General features: G+C 40.3%; 1 protein-coding gene across 4 annotated transcripts in view; it reads right to left on the bottom strand.

The window, feature by feature from the left end:
• The window catches only part of Atp6v1a (ATPase H+ transporting V1 subunit A), a 54270-nt gene extending 40750 nt beyond the window's left edge, over positions 1-13520 (bottom strand). Inside the window, exon 1 of one of the 4 annotated variants that reach the window (XM_037209749.1) lies at positions 13234-13520. The gene's annotated coding sequence lies outside the window, so the exon portion shown is untranslated. Of the gene's footprint in view, positions 1-12736; positions 13030-13233 lie in introns of those variants that run through there. The other 3 variants (XM_028872093.2, XM_028872092.2, XM_028872091.2) reach the window with 3 other exon arrangements.
• Between the last annotated feature and the right edge of the window lie 20 nt (positions 13521-13540).

Genomic DNA, 13540 nt, shown 5'->3' with positions numbered 1-13540 from the left:
TTGCATACACATTTCATAAGGTAAACTTAAGGTCATTAGTGAAATAGTTTATGAAAATTACTAAAAATTCTAAGGGAATGTATAGAAAAAGCTGGGCGCCAAAGAGCAGAGAAGCACAACACAATTACAGGAGGCAAGCTGGTCTAGTGGAGTCAGGGAACGTGATGACACACACACGCGTGCGCACACGCACACGCACCCCTACTTCAGCCTTCTATCAAAACAAAAGCATTCCTGAAAACGATGACATAAACCGGGGACAGAATTTCAGTTTTTCCAGTTAGATGGGTTAAGGCTTAGTTGTTAGCTTTGCCCATGATCATTTTTAAAGCATTTCTAGAAATGGTCATAAATTCCTTTTCTTTCTGCATACTGCAAATACAGCCACTTGGGATTAAATTATGCACAACTTAAAAGTATTATGTAATATTTTAGGACAATGGAAATTTAATGCAGCAAATCATTTGAAGAGCTACCTTAGAAGGTAAAGGAATGAGGTTCTGGATTAATGGTCAAAAGAACAACCCATAATCATTAAAAAGAAGCAATTTGGTAATATGCAGGTAAGCCCTTAGAGAGGTTTCATTTCTGTTGCTGAGACAAAGGCATCTTCGGGAGGAAAGGGCTTATTAGGCTTACAATTCCATCGTCACTGAGGAGACACCAAGGCAGAAACTCAAGCAACTCGACAAACTACATTCACAGTCGAGGGGGGCGTGTCACACATGTGGCTGGCTAGCCTATACTTACCTAGCTTTCTCTTGTCTGTAAGACAAATTCAGAACCTCTGTCTTAGGGAATGGTGCAGCCCACAGTTGTCTACTTTAATTAACAATAAAGACCACCTCCCAGTCATGCCTACTACCAAGCTGATCTAGATAAATGCTCATTAGGGAGAACCATAGTCCCATTGATTTTAGGTTGTGTCAAGTTGGCAGTTAAAACTAACCAGCACAGTGTCCAATATGGATAAAAGAACCTCTATAACCTAAATTGAAATACACAACCATGGCAAAAAGTCCACAGACATTTTTCAATTCAATGGGCAAGAAATCTGCATTTCTAATGGTTTGCCCAATTATATTTCAATTAGTAACAGCTACAGTGTATTAAGTTGACTGTGGGTGGAGAAAGACTTGGTCATTCATAGAGGTTTTAAATGGTGTGGTTTGCTAAGGAATTAATGTGGCATGTGCTTAGTCTTCGAAATTGCTATTATGTAGCACTTAATTAACGATTACTGTAATTGTAAGTCTGTGAAACAAATCAAGGTGTGGTAGCAGGCTTCTTTAATTCCTGAATTAGGAAAATGAGGCAGGAAGAGCTCAAGTTTAATGCTAGCCTGGGCTATATATAGTGAGATCCCATCTCAAGAAACTAAGAAGCAGGCAGTGAGATGGCTCAGAGGGTAGGGGCTTCCGCCTCCAAACCTGATAACCCGAGTTCAGTCCCTGGCATTGACGCGGCGGAAGGAGAAAATCGACTCCCACGAGTTCTCTAACATCCATATGCTCGCTGGGACATGCATTCACCCACCATGCACGGGCACACACACACAGAGTAATTTTAAAAATGTAAAGGGAAACCAAACAGCGAAACTAAGCTGGTCAATCAATACCTGCCTTTACTCCTGGACAGTAACTGCCAGGAACACAGGGGGACCTGCTCTTGTCGGGAAGCAGCCTAGCTGCTCACACAGGACACAAACATCGAGCATTATTTAGTTACAGTCTTGACTGGGCATGAGTGAAAGAGGAACTCCTATTCACTGAGTGAAAACTGATAGTCCTTAGAAATGGACTGAATACCGCTTGGCCCAATGCCCAAGATTTTAAAATCAGCACTTCCCTGAAGCCAAAGCTCAAGCCAAATATTATCACAGAATGAACTTCTGAAATAAGAGTACTACTAAACATCTTAAAATAATAGAAACGTCCCTCTTATTAAGTATATTAACTTACTAAAAATTTAAATGTTATATTTTTTATTAGTAATTTTAGTGGTTTAAACTATTAGACAGAACACAAATAATTTTATAATAAATGCACAGAGTCTAAAGTCTAATATTTGGGCTAGTATTATTTAAAAATTTACACTCGTGCTGGGCGGTGGTGGCGCACACCTTTAATCCCAGCACTCGGGAGGCAGAGGCAGGTGGATCTTTGTGAGTTCGAGGCCAGCCTGGGCTACCAAGTGAGTTCCAGGAAAGGCACAAAGCTACACAGAGAAACCCTGTCTCGGAAGACCAAAAAAAAAAAAATTACACTCAATTCAAAAAGGCTATGTACACTTAGATGGAAAAATGAACTTTTGACAAAAGTATAAATTCAGTAGAGAGCCACCATCTCTTCAACAAGTGGCAGTAGACTAAAAGGATATGTACAGACAACAAGAAGTCACTGCCAGAATCCTTCAAGCCATCCCTGCGCTAGATATTAATCAACCGAAGCTGGGCATGGAGGCGTATGCCTTTAATCCCAGTACTTGGGAGGCAGAGGCAGGAGGATATCTGTGAGTTCAAGGCCAGCCTGGTCTACAGAGGGAGTTCCAGATCAGCCAGGATGACACAGAGAAACCCTTTTTCAAAAACCAAAATAATAATATCTTGGATGAGGACTTAGGAAGATTCTACCCTGTTCTCAGTGAGGCTGAAGGTTTTGTGTTAAGACCCAGGCTATGTTCTAATACTTTGGATATAATGTTGGTATAGTTAGGTCAGTGGTTCTAAAAGGTGGAGCCAGAGTGAGAACTACTTGTTGTTGCTTTGTGCTGCTCTTACTTAAGGCAGTCTTGACTGTAACCTTTAACCACAGCCTAATTATCTCTATTTCTGGCTGTTTCTTCAACCCTTCATATTCCCAGTACAATGTCTTGGGAAAGATGAGATCATGTTTAAAACAAACACAAACACACATCAATGGACAATAGTAGGTTGTTCTGTAAACGTACATTCAATCCCTTAGGTGTACTGGCTGAGACCTGAGCAGGTTCCTAGCTTTAAATTTCTGCTCTGGCTGAGGTGGTGGTGCATGCCTTTAATCCCAGCACTCAGGAGGCAGAGGCAGGCCAGCCTGGTCTATGAAGCGAGTTCCAGAACAGGCAGAGCAACACAGAGAAACCCTGTCTTGGGAAAAAAACAAACCCACAACAAACATCACCTCCCACCCCCCCAAAAAAGAAGAGAGAGTTTCTGCTTTGGATCACATCAAAGAATTTGATGTCAATGACATCCTGGCTGACCTGGAACTCCCTCTGTAGACCAGGCTGGCCTTGAACTCACAGACATCCTCCTGCCTCTGCCTCTTAGACTCTTAAAATGTGCTGCCTTTCAAAAAATTGATGAACTTTGTGTCAACCAGCCTACCTGCCTCTTAGACTCTTAAAACGTGTTACATTTCAAAAAATTTATGGAGTTTGTAATTAATGTGAATGAAGTCCCTCACTGGTTCATTGTATTACCTAAAGCTGGTACTCAAGGGCTGCTCAAAACACAAGCTATCATGCTCAGCTATTTACTGAATGTAACTGAAATGTCTTACATAATTCTTTTGACACATAAAATCAGCACCTTTCACAGTTATTTATTAAGAACTATAGTTTTTTACTCTTGGGTTAATATAAATTCCAATTTAAAATAGTGAAACTCTAATATAAATCAAATAAGAAACATTTTAAGTTGTAACGAGAATACTTAATGTTATTTAAGAGTCATAAGCCCAAATATCTTATTTTCAAATTATACTGGTTCTATATGACTAAATGTGTGCTATCACAATGGTAGATCACACATAGTTCAGGAAAGTCAAAATCATTCAGCAATCCAGTCTTCTAAATACTCAAGCTAAATGGCAGATTGAAGCAAGTCACCGTGGACAAAGTTGAACTTCTGTGCATCCCAAATTGGAGAGCAACATGGTGATAACTATCATGCAGCTACTCCATTTCTAGGAATTTACTCTATGTGCACAAAATGTTTTACTATTTATTATACCACTTTCTTACACAAAGATTGGGATGTCCATTAATGTGGAGACTAGGGGCCAGCGAGATGACTTAGGCCTTGTAAACCTAGTGACTTGGGGGTGATTCCCAGATTCTACATAAATGTGGAAGGAAAGAACTCCATAAAGTTGTCCTGACTTCCACAAACCACCCTCCATCTCTCTCTCTCTCTCTCTCTCTCTCTCTCTCTCTCTCTCTCTCTCTCTTACACACACACACACACACACACACACACACACACACACACACACACACGAACACTTTGTAAAAAATTTAAAGACTAAATAACTTGTATGCTTACTATCATTAAAACCGTAATATCTGGGAAGATACTTCTGAGTTCAAATCCTGAGTTCTACTACTTATCAGCTTTAGTTATATGGTTGAATATTTGACCATCACATGCATAATTTTCCTCATTTGGTAAATGGGGATAAAAATAAGCACCACCTTAGAAGGTTGCTGGGAGGCTTCCATGAGTCATTACAATTAAAGTATTAAGAAAAAGGCCTTGCCACTTGTGGTGGCACATGCTGGTAGGATATGCTGAAGAGGCGGAGGTAGACGGATTCCAAAAGGGCCTGGATCAGGAACAATCTCCCAGCAATGTTCCATATGACAGTGATGATTCATCAGAGTAATTAAATACTCAACCAGCATTTAAAAGGAAGCTTTACTGGATCAGTGTGAAAAGTCTCCAGGATAACACTGTTAAGTGAAAAGAGGGAGGCTCAGAATACTATTCAAAGGTACTACCATTTATGGACAAATGCATGGGGATGGAAGACAACAGAAATGTCTTAATATGTGATTTTCACCATGCTTGTACACGTATTACCCATTTAATTTAATTCGGATTTTTGTACAGTTTATGATACAGACCACACACACACACACACACACACACACACACACACACACACACAAACAAAATAAAAAGCAGCATGAGATATAAGACAAACTCAACTCTAAACCATCTGCCATTTCCTATAATGCTTTTAAACAATGTATCAACTTTTAATTCTTAGAAGAAAATTGAAATCAAGCTGTGTGCAGTGGCATGCATCTTTAAATCCAGCATTGGTTGCTACAACAGGGACTCAAGTCTGAGGTTAGCTTGGGTTACACATCTATACTGTCTAAAAATAGAATAAATCAGTAAATAAAATTGAGTATTAATTAACTGCAAATAGTTTAAACTTTGCCTTTTAAAGATTTAAAATTCCTTTTTATTTATGTGTCTGTATGGGAGAATGTGCCTGTGTATGGCAGGGCTGGTGATGGGCAGAAGAGGTTCAGAGTCCCTGACCTGGAGTTATAGGTAGTCATAAGCCACCCAACACCGGTGCTAGGAACTGAACACAGGTCTCTGCAGAAGCAGTACACACTCTAACCACTGATGCAGGCTTCTGACCAAACCCCCCAAACTTTGCTTTATTTGAAGTTTTCTTAAAGACAAAGTTAAAATCGCCTGGTGGTGGTGGTGCATGTTTTTAGACCCAGCATTTGGTAGGCAGAGGCAGGCAGCTCTCAGTGAGTTCAAGGCCAGCCTGGTCCACAGAGTTCCAGGACAGCCAGGACTGTTACATACAGAAACCCTGTCTTGGAAAACTAGGAAAAAAAAAAGTTAATCTTGAATCTGGTGGACTACAAGTCCTTACAGTGATTATGTCACATGATTAAGTCAGGTGACAGAGACTACACTTGTGCAATATGCTTTAAATTTCCACGGCATAAAACACTTTGGAGCATTTAATACCAACACCAAAAGAACATGTCAATTTGACCCTTATCTGCTAATAGGTATCTTTTTTGGGGTACATTTATATGATAATTTCTTATTAGGTGTCCAATGGTTACCACAAATAAAATTAAGAATTTATGGAGTTACAAGGATAATTTATTCACTTCCTTCTCCAATACCTAAGACAAAAATTTCAAGTAACTGCCATGTCTAGTCACCTCAGAAATTATTTTTCATCTCCTTAATTCTTCTTTAGCATACTTGGCCTTTTGTTTCTTTTGAAAAATGTAAATAGCTTTGTGTTTCACTACTTACAGAAACACTGTGCTGATTGTCAAAAGTGGAAATAACATAATGGAATGTTTATCTAGTCATCCTGAGGCAGTCACTAAACGTGATTATCATCCTTTTCCATAATTCACTATACATACAGACATGTGCAAACATGTATGCATATCTTCTTGTGGATACTCTCTACCTCTTTGCCCTCTCTTTTTCTACTGATTTCCTCCTTTCTAGTGTTGACAAGACACACAAAGCACATATCTCACATATTGTTTTATAAAAATAGAATCTTTTATTATGTACATTTCCCTATATTTTGCTTTTATTACTTAAGGTACACGTTGGAAATCCTCTCAGGATATATTTAGAAATCCTTCCAAGTTACCAGGAGAGATTCAACTCCTACTACTGAATGACTTTACAACATTTCAGAATATGACTGTGCTGTAATTTGCATAATATTTCTACTACTAGGTACTCCTCTATTCCCAGGATTTTGACACAGTCAACAATGTAGCAATCAACATCCATACAAACATGTTCTTGTTTGCTTACTGGTGATTTTATTTTCAAGGAAAAGATTTCATGGAGATTAATGGGAGAATACATGTATTTTTAATACCGATTAATACCGTTTGATTACTAAACAAAACAAAACCAACAAAGAACAATTCATTTCTCTACTAGCACTTATGAGACAGTCTTTCCCCATACTTCCCTACTAGTATGTATTAAATGCTAGTTTACCATTTAATTTCTACTAGTCAGAGACATACTATTTCTCTGTTAATGTATCAATTACTAGTAAGATTAGTTTTCATGTTAGTTAAATGTTAAGCTTTTTCTTCTGTGAACTTCTGGCCATATGCTTCGCTATAGATGGTCTTATCAGGTGGACTTTTTAAAATTTGTAAGATTTTATTACTTCATCTGTTGTATATATTTCAAGTGTTTTCTTTCAATCATTTGTTTCCATTTCTGCTACAAAATTATTTCTATGTAGCTTCATATGTCTATTTTTTTCCTTTCATAACGTGGAAGTATTCCTCCTGGGTTTATAATATTTAAAATATCTTATTTACATTTAAGTCTTTAGACAAATTGAATCAGTTACGTTTACCATAAAAATGTGCCTCCCTTCCACACTTCAATATCACTTTGTCATGACAGAAATTTCCTTAGACATCAGGATTTACACACAAAACAAACATACACACACAAACACACATTTACATATATACTTGAGACAGAATCTCATGCACTCCAAATTGACCTTGACCATCAGCTGAGGATGACCTTGAATTGCTGATCTTGCTCCCACTTTCTGATTATAGGCATGCGCCACCATGCCCACTTTATATGGTGCTGGAAATCAAACCAGGGCTTTGTACATGTTATGCCACCACTCAGCCCTTTACTTCTATTTCTTAAAAAAGAAAATGTCTGTACTTACATATCTAAGCCTAGGAGAGAGTAAATATACAATTAAACAAACAACTTTGTTATTTGAGTAAGTCAAAGCATTTTCATATAAGATATTCACACAATTTTAAGATGAAAGAATTATTTCAATGTTTAAATTTAGATCAAACTAAAAAAAAAAAAATTAGCTGGACCTAGTAGCACAGGCCTGTTAATGTCACCTACTTGGGAGGATGAGATAGGAATCTAACAAGTTCAAGGGAAAACAAGTTCAAGGTTTCCCTATGTATGGAGCATATTCAAGGTCAGTCTGGACAACTTACTTGGAACCCTGTCCTCAAGATAAAAAGCGAGATCAGGTGTCATATGTGGTGGTGTGTACCTTTAATTCCAGCAAAGGCAGGTGGATCTCTTGAGTTCAAGGCCAGCCTGGTCTGCAGAGCAAGTCCTAGGACAGCCAGGGCTGTTACACAAAAAATCCTGTATCAAAACACATTCCCCACCCACCACAAGAAAAAGAAAAAAGAAAACAGTGAAACTTAAAATACTGTTCAGAAATTAAATGGAAAGCATTCTTATCGATCACATATTATTTATCAACACACAAAAATGCATGAATATACACTTACTACATACCAGTTAGTCTACAATGAACTGACATTAATGTAAATATTCAATTATCTCTTAGTAAACTACTTTCCTTACAGTAATGAGTATTTTTGTCATACTTAAAGAAAAATATAATCTTGCAAAAGCTATACTTCAACTATTATTTTTATTTACTGATGCTTTCCATTGCAAAACCACTAATCCTTGTGATTTTCTAAAGAATTAAAAAATTCTTAATTGGGATCATCTACATACTGTTCCTTGTATTGCAATGTAAAACTAAAATGTTAGAAGTGGGAAAGTTGTTTCCTGAAAATCAATTCTACACATTAATGATCACAAACATTGGAAAGTTTTAAATATAAAAATCCACTAAACTATAGCTAAGATTAAAGGGGGGGGAGATTAGGTTGACATTTCTCAGCTCCAACTAGTAAGTTTAGTCTGTTAGAACCTCATGTGGTTGTACTTGAGCCTGCAGTCCAGCGACTTGGGAGGCTGAGGTAGACAGACTAACCTTAGACCTGGGGTTTGAAAGCAGCCTAAGTAACAGCACAGCTAGTCTCAAAAAATAAAGCTACAAATGGTTTTTGGCTCTATTTTTTATGATAGACTCATTTCAAATTCTAGTCCATTCACTGTAACACAAACCTTTCGTGCAAAAAGGGGCATCAGTCACTTTTATTGGACATCGCAAGTCTCCCTAGAAGTTCAGCATATACAACGGAAGCATATGTCAGTATAATTAGTAGACTATCTGCTGGTGTGGTAGCATATGCCTACAATGCCGGCATTTAGGAGGTAGACAGGAGGATGACCATGTTCAAGGCTAGCCTTGGCCTCTGTCTAAAAAAAAGTTTACAAAGTGTGTACTAAACACTGTAAACTCACGATCTACTTTAATAATACCCATGGGCTGGATTTAAACATAAGGAAACTTTAAGTGCCCAAGGTCAAGACAGCTAATAACAGGGAAGGTGAAAACCTAATCCCAGGTCTCTGTAATTGGGCAATCTACTCAGGTAAAATTTGAGTCCTATTACTTTACACTCACATACCATCTAGTTTTAAAACTACTTTCAAACCGATTATGTAAGGTTATCTCATTCAACTCGAAATACCCTTGGGAGGAAAGTTTCCCAGTACAGAACCCTGAAACTTCCAGCATCTGCTGCACTCAAAAGGGCATATGACCAAGACAGAGAAGCTGAATGAAGATCCTGTAACTGTAGTGTTAAACCACTTGTGGTGTATGTAGAACCAATTTTCCCATTTAGTACAACTATCTCTGCCGGCTCCTATTGAAAGAGAACCATAGGCCTTATCAGTAAACACAACACATTGTGGAGGCTAAGTTTGTATTAATAAAGCCCATACAAGGCTATCTCTATTCTATCCAGTATTTGGAAACTTGCATTGAAGCTTACTTAATACTGAGTACACAACCTCAGAAGTAACTCTGATCTGTGAGAAGTAAAGTGGTTTAATTTCCTTCTTAATCTCAAGACACTCATTCAGTAAACACCTATCAGGGACCTCAGCATTGTGTTTGCTTGGACAGGGCCTCACCCACTTCAGCATCCTTGTGGAGAAGACACAATAGAGACACTATCCTTTAACTGCAGGGTGGTTTCCAGTTTACCAAGGAATACCCAAGATAATGGGAATAATCTGTAAGTAAAGATAAAGGAATAGAAAAAACCGTGTAGTACCCCAAGGGACTGACGGGCTACCTTGGCCCAAGGGGAGGAATACTTTTTCACTGGTGATGATACTCTATAAAGACAGTGAAACTAAGAAACACCTCATAGTGGAAAAACAAAGATGTCGGGCCCCAATCCTTACATTTTACTTAGTGGAGGACTTAGGCCCTAAATACATTTCTGCATATAAATCTCCCCCTCTCACTTTTGAAACATGGTCTCACTGTTCTAGCTGCTTCTCTTTATAGACCAGGCTGGCCTTCAACTCAGAGATCTGCCAGGCTCAGCCTCCCAGTCCTGGGATTAAAGGCATGCCTCACCACACCCAGACACACACACACATACACACAGACACACACACACAGACACACACACGGAAATCTCATAAACTATACAGTATCGGAAATGTCTTCCAATGTCAAATCATCATTTACAATGTCAAACTTTTTTCACATTTACTCTCCATTGCTATTTAGTCACCCATTCCTGCTGCTAATCTTCCAGATTTCATCAAGTTACTGCTTCCACGAGTTCCCTAAAACTGGAGCAATTAATTGTGAAGTAAAACTGCAGACTCATCCAACCTCCTTCGTATTAACTTTGCCGCCTCTAGTACCCAGTGCTTTTAGACTGGTTTTCTCTAGTCCATTTTGGTGCACCTGCACAGAACTGGTTTGGACTTTCAAAGCACTTAGGAATTCTGTTTATTTGGTGGAATGTCACATGGGCAGGAAAGCAACACCATTTTCCCCCTCTCCTCAAGAGATCAGGGAACCTCATGTCGGAGAAAAATAAAGGCTAAAATTGTATTTCAGGATGTGGCTACAGTCCCTAAAGTGCTTGCTTAGCAAGCATGAGAATCCCGAGTTTGGCTCCCCAGCATCCATGTGAAAGTCAAGTGTGTTGCTGCTCCTTCAACCTCAGTTCTCCCCAGCAAATGGAGACAGGAGGATGCCTGGGGCTTGCTGGCCAGCTAGGCTTGCTGAATCAGTGACTGAACCTATGTTAAAAAAAAAAAGTGTGGGGGTGGGGTGGGGGGGGAAGAACAGAGGAAGACACCTCTGGCCTCTACGAGCATGCACACACATGCAAAAAAAAAAAAAAACCACAAAAAACAAAACAAAACAAAAAACCCGGCAACAAGTGAATGGTTGAACCAACTGTGGTGCCATTCGTACCACAGAATAATCATTAGCAACGAAAAGGAATGAACTATGTAAGAATCTGTATTTATACTTGTAACATAAACATATCAAGAGCTATTGTCTAGTATAGATTACATAATGGTAAAATTGTAAATATACATACAAAAACCAGTATGATTTTCCGGGGTAGTGCAAGATCATTTCGGTAATATTTTTAGGAAGAAGTATCAAATAAGCTAGTCTTTCTATTTTGCTAAATTGCTATCATTGTGTTTTAGCTTTTAGCTCTCGTTAACAAAATAAGATCATGTAATCTCAGAAAATTTGGGAGGGGAAAAATGCAGTCTGCCCAATCACTGTAAGATAATCATTCCATCTTTTCCCAATTATTTTTTTTTCTTTCTAGTACTGAGGATTGGACCCAGACCCTCAAGCACGTATGGAGGTGAGAACCGTATTCCCAGTCCTTGGCAGATTTTTAAAGACTCTTCAATTCCATTGCTTACAACAATGATTTAACTAAAAATCTGATTTCATATAAGAAAATGTGAAAGCTCAGCTATAAAAGTCAAATGTGTAATTTTGTTAGGCCTTCCAATTTGAAACAAGGAACTTTCTAAGTTTGCAGAACAAATAAAAGAGTTTAGCCCCAAACTGAAAAGCAGGCCTTTCCTAAAACTCACTGTTTGAGGTCAAAACATTGGCTACCACAGTGCATATAAAATGGAGAACAAACGGTTGGGCAACCCTAGGCAAAATAATTCCTGTATTTTCACAACATATTATACACCGAAGTCAGAAGAGGTCACTTGAATTTTTTTTTTTTTTTTTTTTTTTTTACAAATGCAAAAGCTAATTAAAAGCACAATCGTTACTTCACAAATTTAAACTGGCCAAGGAATTGACTGGGAGGGGCAATTATGTAGAATTTAAAGGAAAAAATGTCCAAAAAGGGAATGATGTCATAGGCAGAAAACACGAAGTCCCTAATATATAGAGTTAATCTTCTGCTTTTAAATTATAGCCACATGAATTTGGATTAATGATGTTTTCAGCTTGATCAGTTTCTGAGGAATGACTTCCCTTTCGGGAAAACCTCGTCACTTTCCCACAGGCGAGCCTAGGTCTACCAGCCCAATCAGGCAACACCATCTTTCATAGCCTTCCCATTCAACTGAGACTGTCGCATTACCAAACACCCTGTTCTGAAGATAGTACAACCGCCTTCTCTCCGAGAGGAAAAATCGATAAGCCCCGCTCTTACCCTTCCAGTCTCATCCGGAGCAAGCGAACATGTACTGAACCTCTCCGTAAGGATGTCGGATAAAAACCCTTAGAATCACCGAGAATGCACATTGGTAGGGAAGCCCTTCAGTGACTCTGCAGTGAGGGCCGTGGAGCAGAAACATTCCCTCCCAAGCCTGTCTCACCGGAGACGCCTCTGCCTCCAGGGGGTTTTCCTATCTTCCTGCTCATCCGGGCGAAAGCCTTTGCCAGGGCAGGCGCTTTGGGGAATGGGACCCGGGGGTGGTTGCAGACCCCGAGCAATGGCTAAATCAAACCCTACCACCTGAAGCCCCAAAGTCTCCAAATGGGGAACCATAATGGCCGCACTCGCTCTCAACCCAGCCAAAGGTGGGCATCATAATCCCTCGTCAGTGGACTACGGGGACGGGCCAGGGGTCCAGAAGATCTAGAGAAACGAGCTCCCAGTCAGTGCAGGGTGACAAGGAGACATGAGCCCCAAGCACCGCAGGCCGCGGTCCACACGCCCCAGTCCCCATCTTCTCTCACCCCGTCAATCGTCCCCACCAGCCGCCAGTTACCTGTCGTACCTCACCTGCCGGGGCGCCGAGAGCAGAATCAGGACCCGCACGGGACCCAGAGGCTCTGTCACTGAGGGAGGGGAAGTCTTCAGCTGCAAGGGGCGGGCCCGGCCTAGCTAGTCATGTGACCTCAAGCTCCACCCTGCTTCTCCCCGGGCACGCCGCCTCTGGCAGGCTGGAATCTCTTGCGGATCGCTCGGATGTTAAGTGTTCCGCGGTTAAGTGAACGAGTTACTCCCTTTTCCCACTATGACCGAGTTTATAAATTACAGTACAGAAAACGAGGATGGCAAGGGTTAAAGTGCATTGCTAGGGAAGTGACGTTAAGTCACGCTCTAGGGGGCCGGAAGTGGCGAGGGAGTCCCGCCTCTCTTCTGTCCCGAGTTAAAAAATCCTGGCTGGAAGGCTTAAGCCTATCACGTGACTTAAAAAAAAAAAAAACCCAAAACGTGGTTTGACTGCTGGAGGATAGCCAAGTTATCGGGGCCCAGCGTTACCTTTTGATTTTAAAACACATTTACTGCAGGTCTGCACAGACTTTCCTGCGATCGAGAAGAACCCGCTTTTATAAAACCTTATTAGGCGGCAAGAGCGTTTGAAGGTCACTGGAGACCTAGGAAGACAGAAAGTGGTGGTGGTGGCGGGGGGAGGGCGGGGAAGACCGATCTTGCAGGTTTGAGAAGACAGGGGGGGGGGGGAGGCTGGAAAGATCCGGATTTTACCGCCGGAGCCTACCGAGCAAGCTCCGCGGGAGTTGTCGCCAAGGGTAGGGGAGGAGCCAGCCCACCGGAGGCCCCGCCCTGG

This window comes from Peromyscus leucopus, chromosome 12, assembly GCF_004664715.2.
Source record: "Peromyscus leucopus breed LL Stock chromosome 12, UCI_PerLeu_2.1, whole genome shotgun sequence".
Taxonomy (NCBI): Eukaryota; Metazoa; Chordata; class Mammalia; order Rodentia; family Cricetidae; genus Peromyscus; species Peromyscus leucopus.
The sequence above is the reverse complement of the archived record's forward strand: the minus strand, read 5'-3'. Positions and strand labels throughout refer to the sequence as shown.